General features: G+C 43.7%; 1 long non-coding RNA gene across 1 annotated transcript; it reads left to right on the top strand.

Moving 5' to 3' along the window:
• The first annotated feature begins 509 nt into the window (after window positions 1-509).
• LOC116872498 lies at window positions 510-9,558 on the top strand. The gene is made up of 3 exons (XR_004383650.1): window positions 510-552; window positions 8,623-8,872; window positions 9,460-9,558. It is a non-coding gene; the product is annotated as an uncharacterized LOC116872498 (long non-coding RNA).
• Window positions 9,559-10,103: the final 545 nt, after the last annotated feature.

Below are 10,103 nucleotides of genomic sequence, written 5' to 3'. Positions count from 1 at the left end.
GCAGAGAGGCAAGCAGAGAGAGAGAGAGGAGGAAGCAGGCTCCCTGCTGAGCAGAGAGCCTGATGCAGGACTCGATCCCAGGGCCCTGAGATCATGACCTGAGCTGAAGGCAGAGGCTCAACCCACTGAGCCACCCAGGTGCCCCCACATCATACTAAGTTTTATGGAATATCGTATCGCCTTTGATTGGCCCAGATGCACAATGGGCCTGTGGCCCATCACCACGGTGAGCTGTAACTCACCGCTATGTGAAGGAAATACAGCTGTATGAACCACTGTGCTTCCTCATAATCACCTGAAAGAAGCCATAGGACTTAGAGACTGGAGGCATGTTTTGTTCACAATCACACACTAGCCTAAATCAACTATTACTAAAACTGTCTTTGGAGTTCCAAAGTGACCTCTTATCAAAATGATCTCTAATTTGGATTACTTTCTATTGCCCCTCGGCGGTTCTGAATTCCCATGTTTTCTTCTTGAACAGGAGCTGGCCTGCTCATTTGTTTGAGGAACCTCTCTGAGAGAGGAACAGTTTGGGCCTCTGGACGCCAGGTAATTTGCTCTTGCTCTTATTATTATAAAAATTAACAAGAGAAATAAATGGATTATCTTTGCAGGTACATAGCCTAATTCAGCTGAGCCCATTTCCTCCGTTCAATTTCCTTTATCAGAGTAGGCTGTGGTATGGGATCTGTGGGTTTGGATCCGTCCTCATCACAAGGATGGCTGTTCTCTCTTCTGCGCCTACTGTGTACACTGTATGGAGATGCTCCAACCTCAGCATTTTGTTTAATAATGGGTCATTGTCCATCTGCCCTGGAGATGAAGAACCTGGGACTCTGAGAAGTGAACCATGTTGATCAAGGTCACAAAGTCAGAATGGAGCAGAGCCAGGATTTAGACCCAGACCCCGCAAAGTTTCTCATCTCTCTGTACAAGCTACCTGTATGAGGATTGCCCCTCTGACTGGCTGAGACTAACAAGTCAACTAAAAGAACATTACACCCAAGTGTGGAGTTTTGGAACATTCTTCCATGTGCATTATCTCCCCAAGATGGAAAGCAAAGGGTTATTCTCCTTCACACACAAACCCGTTTCAGACCCTGAAGGCAAGATAGTGTTTCTGTCTTTCATTTTCATTGGTAAAGAAAAAAAAAAGAATGCTACTGAGCTGGTGGAAGTTTGCGATCCAAAGTTGATACATGCTATATGTGAAATGGTTGCTTTAAAACAATGTAATGTTTTCATTTGAAAGATGACAGAGACAGGGAATCATTTCGATATCTTCATAGTATCATCAGCTCTATAGCTGGACAAATAAATAGATAGACCTATAATATCACCATTCAAATGATTAAAAAGGGATAAAACGATGCCAGATGTTTATTTGGAATAACCCACAGAACACATTGAAAACAATTCCTATTTCTGCAACTGGAAATTGGAATTGATCATTACTGGGCATTAAACGTGCGTATGTTTTTCTGAAGTTCCTAAATCTATTTAATTTCTGTGTTGACAGAGATATTAGACAGCTGTTTGAAAATCTGTCTCTCTTTCCTGAGCTATGAACAAGAAATCTTTATGTTAAACCACGAAATGTCAATGAGAGCTCTTCAGTGTACTAATCAGTTTGCAAGTGGAATGTGTGCGGCTGGAAGCAATAACCTTAACTTAGGTTCTCAATAGTCTTGATTGACCCACGTGCACCCCACTAAGACATGGCTGTTGAAGGCGGCGACTCCGGAGTACTGTGTGTGATGCGGGCTCCAATGATTAGAGTCCGGGCAAGGAGCTAGAAGACGAGACACGTTCTCCGCCAATGACTTCAGCAGTGACTCAGTGCACCCTAGGGGACTGGTCCTAAACTCTCGGCCTCTGTTGCCCTATGGCCACCTCAGCCCCACCCACCATCTGAGTGGGTTTTCATGCCTTTTAAGGGATGAAACTTGATAACTGACATTATCTTAACATCACTTAGCTTGTTCGAAAACATTTCCATGGTACAAACAAAAACAAAGTCTTACACACAATCGTGTTCTTTATAGTGTTGTTTATAAAAATTTAAAAAAAGGATTAAGTTTAGATGTCGTAGACTAGGGCAATGGTAGGTAAATTACACTAAGTTCATACAGTGGATTATAGCAGACCCATTGAAAATAAAGGTTACCGAAATCAGCAGGTTAAAAAAAAAATTAGGAAAAGCCCCCTATATTCATTAGCTTGGTACATCTTCCAGGTCAAAGTTTGGCCTTTTTTCTCTTAAGATTAGAAATCTGACTTTGTCAGCATACCAAGAGGTGATCTATTTCCCAGGAATGGACACGTTAACCACATTTTTGACAAGAATGCATTGGAGTAGAATGCCCATGTGTCATTTGACATTCAGAAAGCTGTTACAGGCCCTGGAATACTTAGATGCACATAATCAGCATATTCTGTTCCTGGAAATATGCTACACAAAGTAATCTCCTATTCGCACAGTCATTTACCGGCTACTGTTTCCCGAGACTTAATAGTGTGCCAGGTGCTGTACCAAAATGTATCAATATCTCATTTAAGGAGAGCATGTTTGCTGAGCACTTAGCACGTGCTGCCCCACACTGGTGCTCCATATTTGTTAGCTGGTATTATCTCTACTGCCACTTATCCTTCTCAACCCATCATGATATCTTGACATTATCCCCCTTCTGTGAATTAGAAAATGAAGACAGAGAAGTTTGATCACTGCCCCAGCGAGATGGTAAGTCGCAGGGTCACAATGAGAAATACGATTGTCGGAGGAACTGGAACACTCGGTGACCACAGCCTTTGGCGGGGCCTTGGGGAAGCGTGGTCAGAAGGTTGTGTTGTGAGTGTGGAATCCCAGCAAAGGGAGTTAGAGGAAGTAAATATTTCAGAGCATCAGGCCAAAACAACCCGATGTGTCCACCTCCTGGTGGGATGACCTTGCATTTGAGACCTGTTGGCTAACACATCCTTTGCCCTGAATAAGAAAGAGAAGCCAACATTCACTGAGAATTTGTTGACAGCCCTCATCTAATCTTCATAAAAACGTCACAAAGTAGGTAGTGAAGGAAATTTTCTGAAGACATCCCCGTTAATAAGTTTTAGAGCCCGGATTCCAGCTCTGGATGTTCACCTCCAAAGCCCTGTCCTTAACCCCGAGGCCTCACCACCTCACAACACAGAGACACAGGCATTGCTATTCCCACTTTACAGACGAGGAAACGAACAGACAAGTTAAATAACATGTGCTAAGGCATGTAGTCTGTGACTAAATGACAGAAGAAAGTCCAAGTTTATTTGAGTGCAAACTGCATCGTATTAGTTCGCTCGGGCCACCGTAACCAAATACCACAGACCGCATGGCTACAGCAACAGACATTGATTTTCTCACAGTTCTGGAGGCTGGAGTCCAAGATGGAGGCCTCCGCAGGAGTGGTTTCTCCTGAGACCTCTTGCTTTAGCTTTCAGATAGCCTCCCTGCTGTGTCCTCATGGTCACTCCCCAGCTTGGTCTCTCTCTGCATTGTCCAAATTTCCTCTTTTTATAAGGATACATTCGTATGGAATTAGGGCCAACCCTAACCACCTCATTTTAACTTAATCATGTCTTTAAAGACCTGTTCTCTGACTATGGTTATGTACCAAGGGCACTAGGGGTTAGGACGTGAACGTATGAATTTTGGGAGGATACAATTCAGCCCACATCATGCATCTTCTTAATCAGTAAATAACACTGCTGCCCATAAAGAAATTGTTTTATATTTTATATTTTTATAAATTTCATGCTGAAAAAAAGGTTTTCTTATTTCTTATTATAAGCTGGTGGATAACCTGCTTGCTGTTAGCTCCTTTGTTCATTCATTAATGTAGAAATAGAATGCCAGCTGGCAAAAGGGAAAATGGTTAACTAGAACTCACGTAATTTCAAAATGACTCACCTAATCCTCTTGCTTTGGGCGCTCAATAAAATGTATTTTGCTATCCAACCAGAGCTTAAATCAAAGAGCAAAATTATTGAAATCAAGGCAGTATGAAGAATACCCAGAAGTATAAACCCCTTCAAGGAACTTAAAATTTAGTTGAGGAGACAAAAGCATAAATATATGAGACATTAATAACAATTCATGACCATAATACAAGAAATGCCATGAGGCAAAATGGGATGAATTGTAGAATGTAGAAGCCAGAAAGTAGATTCTGTGAGGTCAGAGAAAGGCCAATGACTGGGAAAGGTGATCCAGGAAGGCTTCCTGGAAGAAGAAGTTAACATGTTGAGTAAGTGGGAAGCAGATTCCCTTAGAGGCACCGCTTAGGGATAGAAGCACTCATCTCTCCCCATCTCACAGGGTGCTGTGAGATTCAACATGCTTTCAATGAAGCCATGTATCTGGGAGCAGCTGGTAAGATAGAGGGGAACCTGGGGAGGGAGGAAATGAATGGATAAGTGTTGTGCAAAACCTGCAGGGGAAGGAAAAAAGAAAGGAAATTCCTAGAATACCATAGTATTGAATCTGCATGAATTTGAAGATTCAGAGTGATGATCATCTTCCCCCTGGTTTGGGTCGGAGGCACCATGGTGGCACTTGGGGCAAATCAGCTGGAAAGGGGAGCAAGACCCTGCTGCAATTTCAGATCATGCTGGTGAAGACATCCACAGGAATCCAGCAGCAGGGAAAAGGCGGGAGCTGGCTGCTTGCTCGCTTTCATCTTCCAGGAGAGATAGAAGAGAAGAGAATTCAGAAGACTCCCTGAAAACTTTGTGCAAGGTAGAAGAAAATAAGAGAGACAGAGGGACCATGTATGGTGTGAATTCTCCTTACCTGGGAAAAACAGGTGCCCAGACCGTCAGCCCTCTGGCTGTTTGTTGAAATGGAACCCAGGACCACGTCTGCAAGTCATTCAATCCCTGATCTTCATTGGCAGATAAGACTGGCTTTGCTCTGGAGGCCATGAAAAGGGGAGCGGCGGGGGGGGGGGGTGTTCAGGAAAGTTGAAAGAACTTTATTACTATTTCACTTAGCAGGCCAAGGTCAAGTACTCTACTCATTCTCTTCAAGAAGGAAGTAGTATAACAGGAAGGGAGGCAGATGGTGATAAATTGTGGGGAGCTACCCGAGGTGTAGTGGTTAATGTACTTTGGAGTTGGGCTGTCTGGCTTCAAACCCCTATGGGTTTGAAGCTGTGGGATTCTGAGCAAGTTAATTTCTCGGTGCCTCAGTTTCTGCATCTGTAAAATGGGATGAACAATTAAGCTTATCCCATGGGGTTATTTTAAGAACATATGTCTGATATTTAGGTGCCACTCAAGAAGTGTTAGAATTAATTTTAGTATCCATGAAAGTGGCAGGCCATTCTAGGGATGTGGATGAGGCATGGTGGGTCGGGTGGGGCGGGGAGCCAGTGGTGAATTAGAGTGGATGCAATGAAAGCTTGGGGAGAATTTAAAGAGAGAAAAGATTATGGCTCCTAAGGTCATGAACAGACAAATCAGCTTGCTAACCAAAAAACTCAAACCAAACCAAACCAAAACAAAAAATCCAACCAAACAAACAAAAAATGAAACAAAAATACCCAAAACAAAATAAAATCATCTTGATGAAATTCCTAACAAAAATGTTTCAGGTGTGAAGGAAGTGGCTTTAGCAGAAGCTGTGTTTAACTTTTGTGTGAAGACATACCAATGCATGGGAGATCTCTGGGAGACTGCCACCGGGATGAGGAGGTGGCCCAAGCCTGGCAGCCTCCAGAGCCTTGAGGAGAGGCATGACCAGCTGTTCTGTGTTCCAGGGAAGGTGGTTGGAGGAATGAGCAAAGTCAAAAGTTGAAGGCCAAGTTTTGAATCAGGCGTGGGGAAAGTAGAAGAGATAATGGCTGTGGGGGTGTTAAGCCTAGAGTGAATGACACGAGCACTCAGGGAGAGGGCATATGCAGAGAAAGAGAGAAGGTATTGCGATGAGGCTGGCATTTCTGGGCAGGGAATGTGGGCTCACCTCAGAAGAAACAGCTCCTTCGCTTGTAGTCAATGAACAAGTCACCTGACCTCATCCATAAAGTGGGGATAAAAGAGCTATCCTCAAGACCTCACCACATTGGCATTGTGTAGAATAAATAAATGTATATGAAAATCTTTCATCAATGCCAAAGAACCTCTCCATTGATAAAATTTCCTCTTGGGGCGCCTGGGTGGCTCAGTGGGTTAAAGCCTCCACCTTCAGCTCAGGTCATGATCTCAGGGTCCTGGGATCGAGCCCCGCATCGGGCTCTCTGCTTAGCAGGGAGCCTGCTTCCTCCTCTCTCTCTGCCTACTTGTGATCTCCGTCTGTCAAATAAATAAATAAAATATTTAAAAAAAAATTCCTCTCAATGAATGTCCATTTGCCTTTGGTAAAATGTCAGAGCTGTTTAGGCAAACCCCAAGGTTATTTAATTGTTGGATGATACACTGATGACAGAAATTAATTTTGCAGGTACAGTGAACACCACCCCACACTTTGTTAATCACAGCACCTGGCAAAGCAGAGAGCAGGGGTGAGTTCATGGGAAGCTGTGGTCACCGAGCCCAGGCAGTGATAGCATCTGAGCCATGAAGCTTCCGCCACACATGTCTGTAATTAGTTTGTGTCACCACAGGGGCCATACACAGAAGCTCCTGTACATGACACAGGCCCTGAGATAACAAGGTGAATAGAGGGCAGTTTAATTTCTCCAGTGTAAGAGGGAGGAGAGCTTGGCGAATCGGTTCGTGAATGTATTCAATACCATTTCCAGAAAGTACACTTTTCACTAAGAATGGGTCTGCTCAGAGTCTGGCTCATGGTGTGTGTTCCCTGCTGGATGTGACCAAAAGACTGTGCTCAGGCAGTCTTCCCAATGCCTCCTCTAAAATGGTACAAGTGATCTTCCCAATTCCTCCTCCAAGACAGCACGAGTGATGGCCTGGGATGAGGAAAGTGGGTATTGAGGTTGCAAAAGAACATGGAGAACATGTTGGACTGATGTCCATCACAACTTGTCTCTGAGAAAAATTTCAGTTTCTAAGAGGGTTTGGTTAACCTCCTTTCACATTTAAAATAAAGATCTAGGATGTAAACAAAAGATTCAAAGAGCCAGCAATTACACAGAGACCAGAAATGTACGGGTCACAGGAAGCCTCCCTGCCTCACTTTGCAAATCTGGTCCTGGGCCATTCTCCTTCCCTGTGGCTTATTGGGGGGGCTTTGTAATGCTCAGCAAAAGGCAGGTCGCCTCCATCCCTGTGGCACTGGGGATACTCCTCAGTGTTCAAATCAGATGAGTGGATAACAAAATATGGCATGTATGTACAAGGAGTACGATTCAGCCTTAAAAAGGAAAAAGAAATTCTGATACATCCTACACCACCAATGAGCCCTGAATCCATTATACTGAGCGAAATAAGCTCGACATGGAAGAACAAATACTGTATAACTCTGCTTATCTGAGGTACCTAGAGTAGTCATGTTTGTAGTGACAGGACGTAGAACGGAAGTTACAAGGGGCCATGGGGAGGTGATGAAGAGTTGATGATTAACCAGTAGAGTTTCTGTTGGGGAAGATGAAAAATTTCTGGAGAGGTAGGGCGGTGATGGTTGTCCAGCAATGTGTGCGTCCTTCATGCTGCTGAATTGCGTGCATAGAAATGGTCCAAATGATACAATTCGTCTTATATCTATTTTACCACATTTTTTAAAAAATATGGTTCCAAAACGTAAAATAAACAAAAAAAAACCAATAAAAATTAGAGGCACCTCCACATGTCATAAGGAACTTGCTCTGAGAAACACAATGCATAAGCATCTCACTGATGTGCTGTTCTGTGAGTCTTCAATTTACAGCTCCTCTCCAAAATGTGAGATTTGCCGCAAGTCACGAATATATAAGAAGGTCGGGACAAGTCAGGAATGAATATTTTTGCACAGGCTGTGCTTTTGTGTTGGGACATATAAAAGCATTTTTTGGTAGAGGTTGGTTGGCTCTCCCAATGTTTTAGGCAATTTACAGGTGGTGTTAAGTACTTGGTTAAAATCCTTCTAATGTGTGTGGTAATCATTTTAGCTGTTAAAGCATAATGTGAGTTCAGACATCCAGTGATACTAAAATCTTTCCCACTCGCCTACCTCTTGTGCAGATTAGAGAGGGAAATGCGTTCTAGACAATAAAATCTAAGGGGAAAAAAATTGCCATCCTGTTTCAGCTCTGCCATTAAACCCAACGATGGCGGCCATTGCCGGGTAAAAGGAAAAACAACAAGTTTACAGTTCCTCATTTCCCATGGTAAACAGATTGCTTATTTTAATTTCGAAAATAAAGCGATGGAGGCTATGTAGGTCTGTAAATAAGAGTGTGCATCTCAATTTTCTGCAAATGCTTAAGTGGTTTACATCTGTTTCCTCCCAGTTGTATTTCTCAAACATGAATTTCCATTTTAAAAAGAGTCGTAAAATCACTACTGTTTCTCTGTGGATCTATTAGCAATAAAATAGCCTACAGAGGTTTGCACAGCCATGGAAAATGTACAGTGATAATAGGCTGTCCTGCTGTTACATGGCTTATGCAAACTTTACATTTATCACAGCAGAACCATCTATATCCGCAGGGCTGCAGCCCAGCAAACAACGGAATAAAAAAGACCAGGAGAAGGAAGATGAGACAGAAATCTCTATGTACACATCATTAATCAGACAAGATGAATTCTCAAACTTGGAAGCGGGTTTCCTCCAAGCCAACCGAGAGAAGGAGCAGAAGGGAGAGACTGTGTCAGGAATGGGTCACAATCTGTAACGGACAACTTTCCATACAAATTCTCTCCCACCACAGAAGGCACTTGCTTCTCTCATTGGCTTGCAGTACAGTTCGCCACTCGCCACTTTTTTTTAAGAACAAAGCCAGGTCATCTGTTGCAAACTTTTAGTGCTGCAGGCAATGCAATGATTCTTTCATTACTTTAAGTAAAAGGACTCAAAGTAACCCATTCCTTTCTCACACACCAGTTCTCCCTAACTGTGCTCCCACCTGCTCCGTCTGGGAAGCAGATGTGGGACACAGAGCACTTTATCTGGCCCTTAGAATCCTGTATCGTAAGTGGGGCTGAGTTGTTTATATCCCTCTAACCCCACTTGGCTTCCCAGTGAAATTTTCCCCCATACTGACAAGGCAGTTGTTGGTTGGTTGGTTTTACTAAATCTCAGTTAATGCACTGAAGGTCTGGCGTGATGGCAGGGAGCGGATTTCAAGGTGGGCTCCTTCCAAAACAGGATATATGCATTCGTGAGTGCACCCAGTTCTTTGCACCCGTGTGTGCTTCCCCAAAATGGAAAAGAACCAGGACAGTGTGCCCCCATGGAGTTTAAGTCGCTTGTCATCTCACAGCCTTTTCTCTTCAGTACGGTGTTCCTTACCTTTTAAAAAGTGTTTTGTTTTATTAATTTAATAGAGGAGTTGGAGACCTGATTCTTGAGGCTTCAAGAGGGAAGATGGAGAGGACACCTTTCAATGAACCACCTGTGGGGTGACCATTCACCAGGCGCATGGCCGGAAGTCCTGCCCTGCAGGAAGAGATCCAGGTGGGGATGAGAAGAAGGAAAGGCGTGAGGGAAAGGAGAGATGGGGTGCGGCTTGCACGCCCAGCAGCCCAACAGTTTCTGCCATTCCTGTACTGTGTTTCTTTTATTCAGGGTGAAGCTGGTTCTTTTGAATTAATTCTTATTGATCCATTCCTGGAAGGACGGGGGCGAGGGCTTTCAGTTGCGTGTCCCCAAAGCATCAGATCACTTCAAACGATTGAATGGGAAAAGAATCCAACTCCCAGCACCAACCCATTTGTAAATCAGGTGACTAGTTATTAAGACACGGTCATTTTTTACCTTGGTTTGACAGTAGCTGCATATCCCCTAAGTGTACCATTGTGTGTGTGTGTGTCTGGGTGGGGCGAGGAGAATGTATTTGCATTCTAGATCTGATGTTCGGTATCAAGTTGCCCCATGATCTCCCAGGAAGCAGCAAAGCTTTCTCTGACCCCTGGAGCAGACAGGACTCTCTGAATCCAGACTTGAGTGAGCTAACTCTCCAGTGGTTTCT

The sequence above is a fragment of the Lontra canadensis genome, unplaced genomic scaffold, assembly GCF_010015895.1.
Source record: "Lontra canadensis isolate GAN:19392208 unplaced genomic scaffold, GSC_riverotter_1.0 scaffold2, whole genome shotgun sequence".
Lineage (NCBI taxonomy): Eukaryota > Metazoa > Chordata > Mammalia > Carnivora > Mustelidae > Lontra > Lontra canadensis.
Note: the sequence above shows the minus strand (reverse complement) of the source record. Positions and strands in the feature narration are given on the sequence as shown.